Raw genomic sequence first — 8,829 nt, 5'->3', positions numbered from 1 at the left:
AACCATCCACCACTACTCTCTGTTTCCTGTAACCCAACCAATGTTGTATGCATGTTGCCATTGCTCCTTTTATTCCGTGAGATCGGTCCTTGTTCTCAAGCCTGTTGTGCAGCATTTTTCAACGCCTTTTCAATGTCCTTCTACATTTCTACCTGGAAAATCCAAGTATTTAAACAACCTGGAAGCCCAGAATCAGTATAACATTGAATGGCAGTCTTGCTCATTGGGATGAAAGTGAGGTGCCTGCAGTTCGCTGCCCGTCACAGGCAGACAGCTCACTCTCTGGCAATGGCATTAGGCTTTTCCACTTTGATCTTACGCACACTGCAATGGCCGCATCTTTCAGTGATTTATCTCTGCTGTCTCTCTTCGAAACTGCAATCTTTTTTACAACATCAAATCTTTCCTTGACTTTTCCAAACACGTGTTCCCCGTCGAGCCAGATGGTTTTGGTTGTGGTGATAAAGAATTGGGATCCAGTAGTGTATTTCTCAGCATTAGCCATACTGACACATCCTGAGACACTGTTCTTCAGCTTGAAGTTTTCATCAGGGCATCAGTCACTATCGGGGCTCTTCCTACCAGTACCATCTCCGCGGTGAAGTTCCCTCCCTAGATCATAAACTCTTTGATGACCACGTGGAATTTGCTCTTTTTGCGGCCAAATCCTTTTTCTCCTGTCGCTAAAGTGACAAAGCTTTCAACCATCTACGGAACTGTCTTCCCACAAAGACAAAATACTATACAGCTTGCATCCTCATTGCCAATCCTCATCATCACTCTCGGACCCTTTTTTTTAACCTCTTCTCAGCCTGTGAGGCCCAGGGGAGCAGGATGAAAGTGAAGGCAGCAATCAGCAGGAGGAGCATAGACTCCTTAGTGTCCCTACAGTGCAGAAGGAGACCATTCAGCCCATCATATCTGCATTGACCCTCCGAAAGAACACCCTGCCTAGGCCCACTCCTCCAATCTATCCCAGTAATCTGCACATCCTTAGACAGTAAGGGGCAATTTAGCATTGCCAATCCACCTAACCTGCACATCTTTGGGCTGCGGGAGGAAACCAAAGCATCTGGAGGAAACCCACGCAGACACGGGGAGAAAGTTCAAACTCCACAGAAACAGTCGCATGAGCTCAACGCATTCTATGCCTGCTTTGAGCAAGAGGTCAGCGAGAGCACGCCCTCCACCCTGGAAGCCTCGGATGAACTTGTATCTGAGGTCACCATTGCAGATGTCAGAGCATCAACCCATGGAAAGCCACTGGCCCGGATGGGATACCCAGATGAGCACCCAGGTCTTGCACAGATCAGCTGGCGGGGGTATTCACAGATGTCTTCAACCTCTCTTTACAACAATCTGAGGTCACTATCTGTTTCAAGAAGACGACCATCATCCCTGTATCAAAGAAAAGCCAAGCAGCGTGCCTCAATGACTATCGTCCAGTGGTTCGGACATCCATCATTATGAAGTGTTTTGAAAGGTTAGTCATGGCTCGAATCAACTCCATTCTCCCAGATTGCCTTGATCCACTAAAGTTTGCCTACCGCTGCCTACAGCAGTTGGCATCTCCCTGGCACTCAACACTGGAACACCTAGATAACAAAGACACCTATGTCAGACTCCTATTTATTGACTACAGCTCAACCTTCAACACCATTATTCCTACTGTGGTAATACCAGGTATTGCAGTACCTGAGAGATGGATGCCCATTGGCTAGACCTAGGAGTCTACCATTGGCCAATGTACGTAGCTCCACCCTGAGAGGCGGGGTATAAGAACCCATGCCATCCCAGCAGCCTTCACTTTCTGTATCGAAGCTGCTGGGTACAGTTCTAGCTGATTAAAGCCGATTAGTATGACTCTCCTGGTCTCACAAGTAATTGATTGTGCATCACCTACGAAACTCATCTCCAAACTCCGTGACCTGGGCCTCAGCGCCTCTCTCTGCAATTTGATCCTGAACATCCTAACCCACAGACCACAATCAGTAAGGATAGGCAACAACACCTCCTCCACGATCGTCTTCAACACAAGTGCCCCATAAGACTGTGTCCTCAGCCCGCTATTATACTCCTTATACACCTATGACTGTGTGGCTAAATTCCCCTGCAACTCGAATATTCAGGCAAAGATAAAAGTGGGCTGGAAGATATATCTGGCACCATTTTGCAATGTGCAACACACAGCCTGAATCTATTATCCTATTTCCCACCGTGGTCAGGCAATAAATTACACACTTACCTCCCTCCAATTTTTCAGGGCAATCTTCCAATGGAGGATTCTGCAGAATACAATCAGAGCTGGAAACATTGCAGGGAGCAACTGGAAAATCCACACAGAAGCTAGGTCCCCTTTTCACAGCCATAATCTGGTAAGAGTTTATATGTCCCAAAAATTATTTTACAGGGAAGGTGCTGAGAGGGGTAGCCGGAGGATCAGGAGGGGAATCGGGGGTTCAAAGGGGGGGAGTTCCTGAGGAGTGTGATGGATTGGGCATCAGTTCTGTAGTTACGCAGGTGTCAGCGCTTTCCTGGGTAACAGATAAGTCAGTCGTAACTTTCCAAAGTCTCAGATTCTAACTCAGTTGGAGACTTTTCCAGAAGGTCTCAGGGAGCAGAAGAATTTCCCATCTGTAATTCAAAACGCCTGGACAATTCCCAGGATTCACTGGGTTGGAACAGTTGAGACAGCCAGAGCGTATCTTGGTGGCAGGCAGGTGGGGAGGGGGTGGGCAGTGTTGCCTTTTTTTACCTACTGTAAATATGGCAGTCAGTGAGGTTGCCCTTCGTTCTTTCGATATCGATATTATATTGCTCAGAGTCACCAAGTATCAAATGATACCACAACAAGGTTCAACCGGATATCGATCAAAGAGCCAAACACCAGTTAGTTAGCTCAAGATCAAGGGTATTTTATTTACACACACAATTAATCATGCAACATAGACACTACTAGTTAAATTACACCGATCAATTCAATCTCCAATTTGAAAGAAAGAAGGTAGAATCAGATGTAAAGGTGTTACAGTTAAATAAAGGTAACTACAGGGGTATGAGGGAGGAACTGATGAAAATCGACTGGGAGCAGAGCCTAGTGGGAAGGACAGTAGAACAGCAATGGCAGGAGTTTCTGGGAGTAATTGAGGACACAGTACAGAGGTTCATCCCAAAGAAAAGAAAGGTTATCAGAGGGGGGATTAGGCAGCCATGGCTGACAAAGGAAGTTAGGGAATGCATCAAAGCAAAAGAGAAAGCCTATAATGTGGCAAAGAGTAGTGGGAAGTCAGAAGATTGGGAAGGCTACAAAAACAAACAGAGGATAACAAAGAGAGAAATAAGGAAAGAGAGGATCAATTATGAAGGTAGGCTAGCCAGTAACATTAGGAATGATAGTAAAAGTTTCTTTAAATACATTAAAAACAAACGGGAGGCAAAAGTAGACATTGGGCAGCTCCAAAATGACACTGGTAATCTACTGATGGGAGACAAGGAAATAGCTGAGGAACTAAATGTGATAGTATGTATTGGGGGTCATGTGGGACTGGAAGCCCTAATGTCATTGGCTGACAGATCCCGGGTCCTGGTTGGCCGTTGACCTCTAGCTCCGCCCTGAAGGCGGAGTCTTCCCCCGCAGGCCAGTTTACTATCGAGCTGCGGGGGAGCAGACACGCTTAATAAAGCCTCATCGACTTCACTCTATTCGTCTCACGGAGTCTTTGTGCGCTACAATTTATTAAGCGTGCCTAAAAAGGACTATGGAGCTCAGGATCATTCCGGAATGCCTGAGGATCAGCCCCCACGCAGTGAACGCGGCAGCAGCCTTCAAGCACTGGCAGACTTGCTTCGAGGCCTACCTCAGAACGACCACCGGCCGGGTCACAGAAGACCAAAAACTGCAGGTCCTGCACTCGAGGGTGAGCACGGAGATTTTCTCCCTCATCGAAGACTCGGAGGATTTCCAGACGGCGTTCGCAGCACTGAAAAGTCTCTATGTCCGCCCAGTTAACCAAATCTACGCTCGCTACCAGCTCGCGACGAGACGGCAAGCTCCCGGAGAATCGATGGACGAGTTCTACGCCGCGCTGCTGATCTTGGGCCGAGCCTGCAGCTGCCCGTCGGTGAACGCAAACGAACACACGGACATGTTAATGCGCGATGCTTTTGTGGCAGGTATGCAATCCTCCCAAATCCGCCAAAGACTTCTAGAAAAAGAGTCGCTAGGACTCTCAGAGGCACGGGCCCTAGCAGCCTCCCTAGACGTGGCCGCGCATAATACCCGCGCCTACGGCCTCGACCGCGCGGCAACCCATTGGGCCCCGTACGTACCCGTCGCAGCAAACCCCCTACCCACCCCCCCCGGACACCCCACAGGCTTGCGTGGTCCAAACGCCGAGTCGCACCGGGGGCGCCCGCTGTTATTTCTGCGGCCAGGCGAAACACCCCCGACAGCGCTGCCCGGCCCGCGCAGCTATCTGCAAAAGCTGCGGGAAAAAGGGCCATTATGCGGTTGTGTGCCGGTCCCGCGAGGTCGCCGCTGTCCCGGGAGCACAGGGAGCCCTGCAAGCAGTTTACGCGCCCCAACCCCCCCAGCATGCCATGTACGACCCGCAGGCGCAGCCGCTCTGGGTCCCGACCACCGCGGTCCCGGGAGAACTGGGAGCTCTGCACGCCGCTTACGCTCCCCAACCCCCCTCCCCGCAGCCCATGTATGACCCGCCGCCGGCGCTACCGCTTTGGGTCCCGGCCAACACTCTCCACGGAGAGGAGGGAGTTTTGCGCGTCCCTAACGCCACCCTAACCCCCACCCCGCACCCCACGCCTGACCCGCCGGCGCCACCTACTTGGGCCCCGACCACCGCTGTCCCCGGTGAGGGAGCTCCGCGCGGTCCTAGCGCTCGCGGTCCTCGCGCTCGCGGTCCTAGCGCTCGCGGTCCTAGCGCTCCCCAGCCCACCATGTGCGACCCGCAGACGCCGCCATTTTGGGTCCCGGCCACCACGAGGGGAGGAGTGGCGCCGCCATCTTGGACCGCCCCAGACCTGTACGACGCGTGGTGGCGGCCATTTTGTCCACCCCCGCCGCCATCTTGTGACCCCCCAGCCACGTGCGATGTATGGGGGCGGCCATTTTGTCCATCCTGACGCCATCTTGGACGGCAACAACGGACCCCACTCCACTACTACAACCACGTCTCACTTCAATTACGCTCGATCAAGCTCGGCCCCGGACACTCCAGACGACAACGACAACGGTGCTAATAAACGGCCACGAGACGCCATGCCTAGTCGACTCCGGGAGCACGGAGAGCTTTATACACCCCGACACGGTAAGACGCTGTTCCTTGACCACCTATCCCAGCGCACAAAAGATTTCCCTAGCTGCAGGATCCCACCCCGTACAGATCCAGGGATTCTGCATAGTTACCCTAACGGTGCAGGGGAGGGAGTTCAAAAACTACAAACTAAACGTCCTTCCCCAACTCTGTGCCCCCACCTTGCTGGGATTAGATTTCCAATGCAATCTACAGAGCCTTACGTTCAAATTCGGCGGCCCAATACCCCCACTCACTATCTGCGGCCTCGCAACCCTCAAGGTGCAACCCCCGTCCTTGTTTGCGAACCTCACCCCGGATTGCAAACCCGTCGCCACAAGGAGCAGACGGTACAGCGCCCAGGACCGGAACTTCATTCGGTCCGAGGTCCAGCGGCTACTAAAGGAGGGCATAATCCAGGCCAGCAATAGTCCCTGGAGAGCGCAGGTGGTAGTAGTGAAGACAGGGGAGAAACAAAGGATGGTCATTGACTATAGCCAGACCATCAACAGGTACACACAACTAGACGCGTACCCTCTCCCCCGCATATCCGACATGGTCAACCGGATTGCCCAAGAAAAGTCTTCTCCACCGTGGACCTCAAGTCCGCCTACCATCAGCTCCCCATCTGCCCAAGTGACCGCAAGTACACAGCCTTCGAGGCAGACGGGCGATGATACCATTTCCTACGGGTCCCTTTTGGCGTCACAAACGGGGTCTCGGTCTTCCAACGGGAGATGGACCGAATGGTTGATCAACATGGGTTGCGGGCCACGTTCCCGTATCTCGACAATGTAACCATCTGCGGCCACGATCAGCAGGACCACGACGCCAACCTCCAAAAATTCCTCCAGACCGCCAAAGCCTTGAACCTCACGTACAACGAGGACAAGTGCGTTTTTAGCACCGATCGGCTAGCCATTCTGGGCTACGTAGTGCGCAATGGGATAATAGGCCCCGACCCCGAACGTATGCGCGCACTCATGGAATTTCCCCTCCCGCACTGCCCAAAAGCCCTGAAACGCTGCTTGGGGTTCTTTTCATACTATGCCCAGTGGGTCCCCCAGTACGCAGACAAGGCCCACCCCCGAATACAGACCACGACCTTCCCTCTGTCGACAGAGGCTTGCCAGGCCTTCAGCCGCATCAAAGCGGATATCGCAAAGGCCACGATGCGCGCCATCGACGAGTCCCTCCCCTTCCAGGTCGAGAGCGACGCCTCCGACGTAGCTCTAGCGGCCACCCTTAACCAAGCGGGCAGACCCGTGGCCTTTTTCTCCCGGACCCTCCACGCCTCAGAAATCCGCCACTCTTCAGTAGAAAAGGAAGCCCAAGCCATAGTGGAAGCTGTGCGACATTGGAGGCATTACCTGGCCGGCAGGAGATTCACTCTCCTCACGGACCAACGGTCGGTAGCCTTCATGTTCGATAATGCACAGCGGGGCAAAATCAAAAACGACAAGGTCTTAAGGTGGAGGATCGAGCTCTCCACCTTCAACTATGAGATTTTGTATCGTCCCGGAAAGCTGAACGAGCCGTCCGATGCCCTATCCCGCGGCACATGTGCCAACGCACAAATTAACCGCCTCCAAACCCTCCACGAGGACCTCTGCCACCCGGGGGTCACTCGGTTTTACCACTTCATCAAGTCCCGCAATCTCCCATACTCTTTAGAGGAGGTCCGTACAGTCACAAGGGACTGCCACATCTGCGCGGAATGTAAGCCGCATTTTTTCAGGCCAGATGGAGCGCACCTGATTAAGGCTTCCCGCCCCTTTGAACGCCTCAGTCTCGATTTCAAAGGGCCCCTCCCCTCCACCGACCGCAACGCATATTTTCTTAATGTGGTGGACGAATACTCCCGCTTCCCTTTTGCCATTCCCTGTTCTGACATGACCGCGGCCACAGTCATTAAAGCCCTGAACAGCATCTTCACACTGTTCGGTTACCCCGCTTACGTCCACAGCGACAGGGGGTCCTCTTTCATGAGTGACGAGCTGCGCCAGTTCCTGCTCAGCAAGGGCATAGCCTCAAGCAGGACGACCAGCTACAACCCCCGGGGGAACGGGCAAGTAGAGAGGGAGAACGGCACGGTCTGGAAGGCCGTCCTACTGGCCCTGCGGTCCAGGGACCTCCCAGTTTCACGGTGGCAGGAGGTCCTCCCGGACGCTGTCCACTCCATCCGGTCGTTATTATGTACGAGCACTAATCAAACGCCTCATGAGCGTCTCCTTGTTTTCCCTAGGAGGTCCTCCTCTGGAACGTCGCTGCCGACCTGGCTGGCGGCCCCAGGACCCATCCTGCTCCGAAAGCACGTGCGGGCACATAAGACGGACCCGTTGGTCGAAAGGGTTCACCTCCTCCACGCGAACCCCCAGTACGCCTACTTGGAGTACCCCGACGGCCGACAGGACACGGTCTCCCTGCGGGATCTGGCGCCCGCCGGCAACACGCACACCCCCCCGACACCATCAACCCAACCCCCCCCCCTTCCTGCCACCACCGCACCCCGCGACCGCCCCCTTCCCAGGAGGATTGGTTCCCCTCCCCTCAGCACCGACCAAGAATAAAGCCCAAGCTGAAACCGTAAGGCTCCTGGAGGCGACAACACTGGTACAAGCACCACCACCACTGGGGCCGAGGCGATCGACACGGACGACGAGACCACCCGACCGACTCGTGGCGTCGATCTAAAACAAAATGTGGACTTTTCACAAGAACATTTTGCTTTTCTTCCCATACCCTCTGTAAATAGTTGCAACAGGACAAAATTGTACAATACTGTATTGCCTTGTGAATGTTTTTTTTCCTTCCAGGACCAGCCCTGTAAACCCTTACCACCATACGAAGCGTCACCCCGCCGGGTTCATTTTTGACAAGGGGTGAATGTGGTAGTATGTATTGGGGGTCATGTGGGACTGGAAGCCCTAATGTCATTGGCTGACAGATCCCGGGTCCTGGTTGGCCGTTGACCTCTAGCTCCGCCCTGAAGGCGGAGTAGAAGCTGGAGTCTTCCCCCGCAGGCCAGTTTGCTATCGAGCTGCGGGGGAACAGACACGCTTAATAAAGCCTCATCGACTTCACTCTATTCGTCTCACGGAGTCTTTGTGCGCTACACTAAATAAGTACTTTGTGTCAGTCTTCACAGTAGAAGACACGAGTAATATCCCAACAATTAGGTGGATAGGCCATGATAAATTGCCCTTAGTGTCCAAAATTAACCTTAGTGTTAGGTGGGGTTACTGGGTTAGGGGGATAGGGTGGAGGTGTTGACCTTGGGTAGGGTGATCTTTCCAAGAGCCGGTGCAGACTCGATGGGCCGAATGGCCTCCTTCTGCACTGTAAATTCTATGATAATCTATGAATTCAGAAGAGTCAGGGGGCAGAGTTGAATATGGTAGCCATCACAAAGGAGAAAGTGCTAGAGAAACTAAGAGGTCTAAAAATTGAAAAATCTCCGGGCTACATCCAAGAGTTCTAAAGGAGATAGCTGAAGAAATAGTGGAGGCGTTAGTTA

General features: G+C 53.1%; 1 pseudogene; it reads right to left on the bottom strand.

Moving 5' to 3' along the window:
* Positions 1 to 275: 275 nt before the first annotated feature.
* Positions 276 to 869, bottom strand: LOC140390420 (peptidyl-prolyl cis-trans isomerase B pseudogene; annotated as a pseudogene).
* Positions 870 to 8,829: the final 7,960 nt, after the last annotated feature.

This window comes from Scyliorhinus torazame, chromosome 1 (assembly GCF_047496885.1).
Source record: "Scyliorhinus torazame isolate Kashiwa2021f chromosome 1, sScyTor2.1, whole genome shotgun sequence".
NCBI classification, from domain to species: Eukaryota; Metazoa; Chordata; class Chondrichthyes; order Carcharhiniformes; family Scyliorhinidae; genus Scyliorhinus; species Scyliorhinus torazame.
The sequence above is the reverse complement of the archived record's forward strand: the minus strand, read 5'-3'. Positions and strand labels throughout refer to the sequence as shown.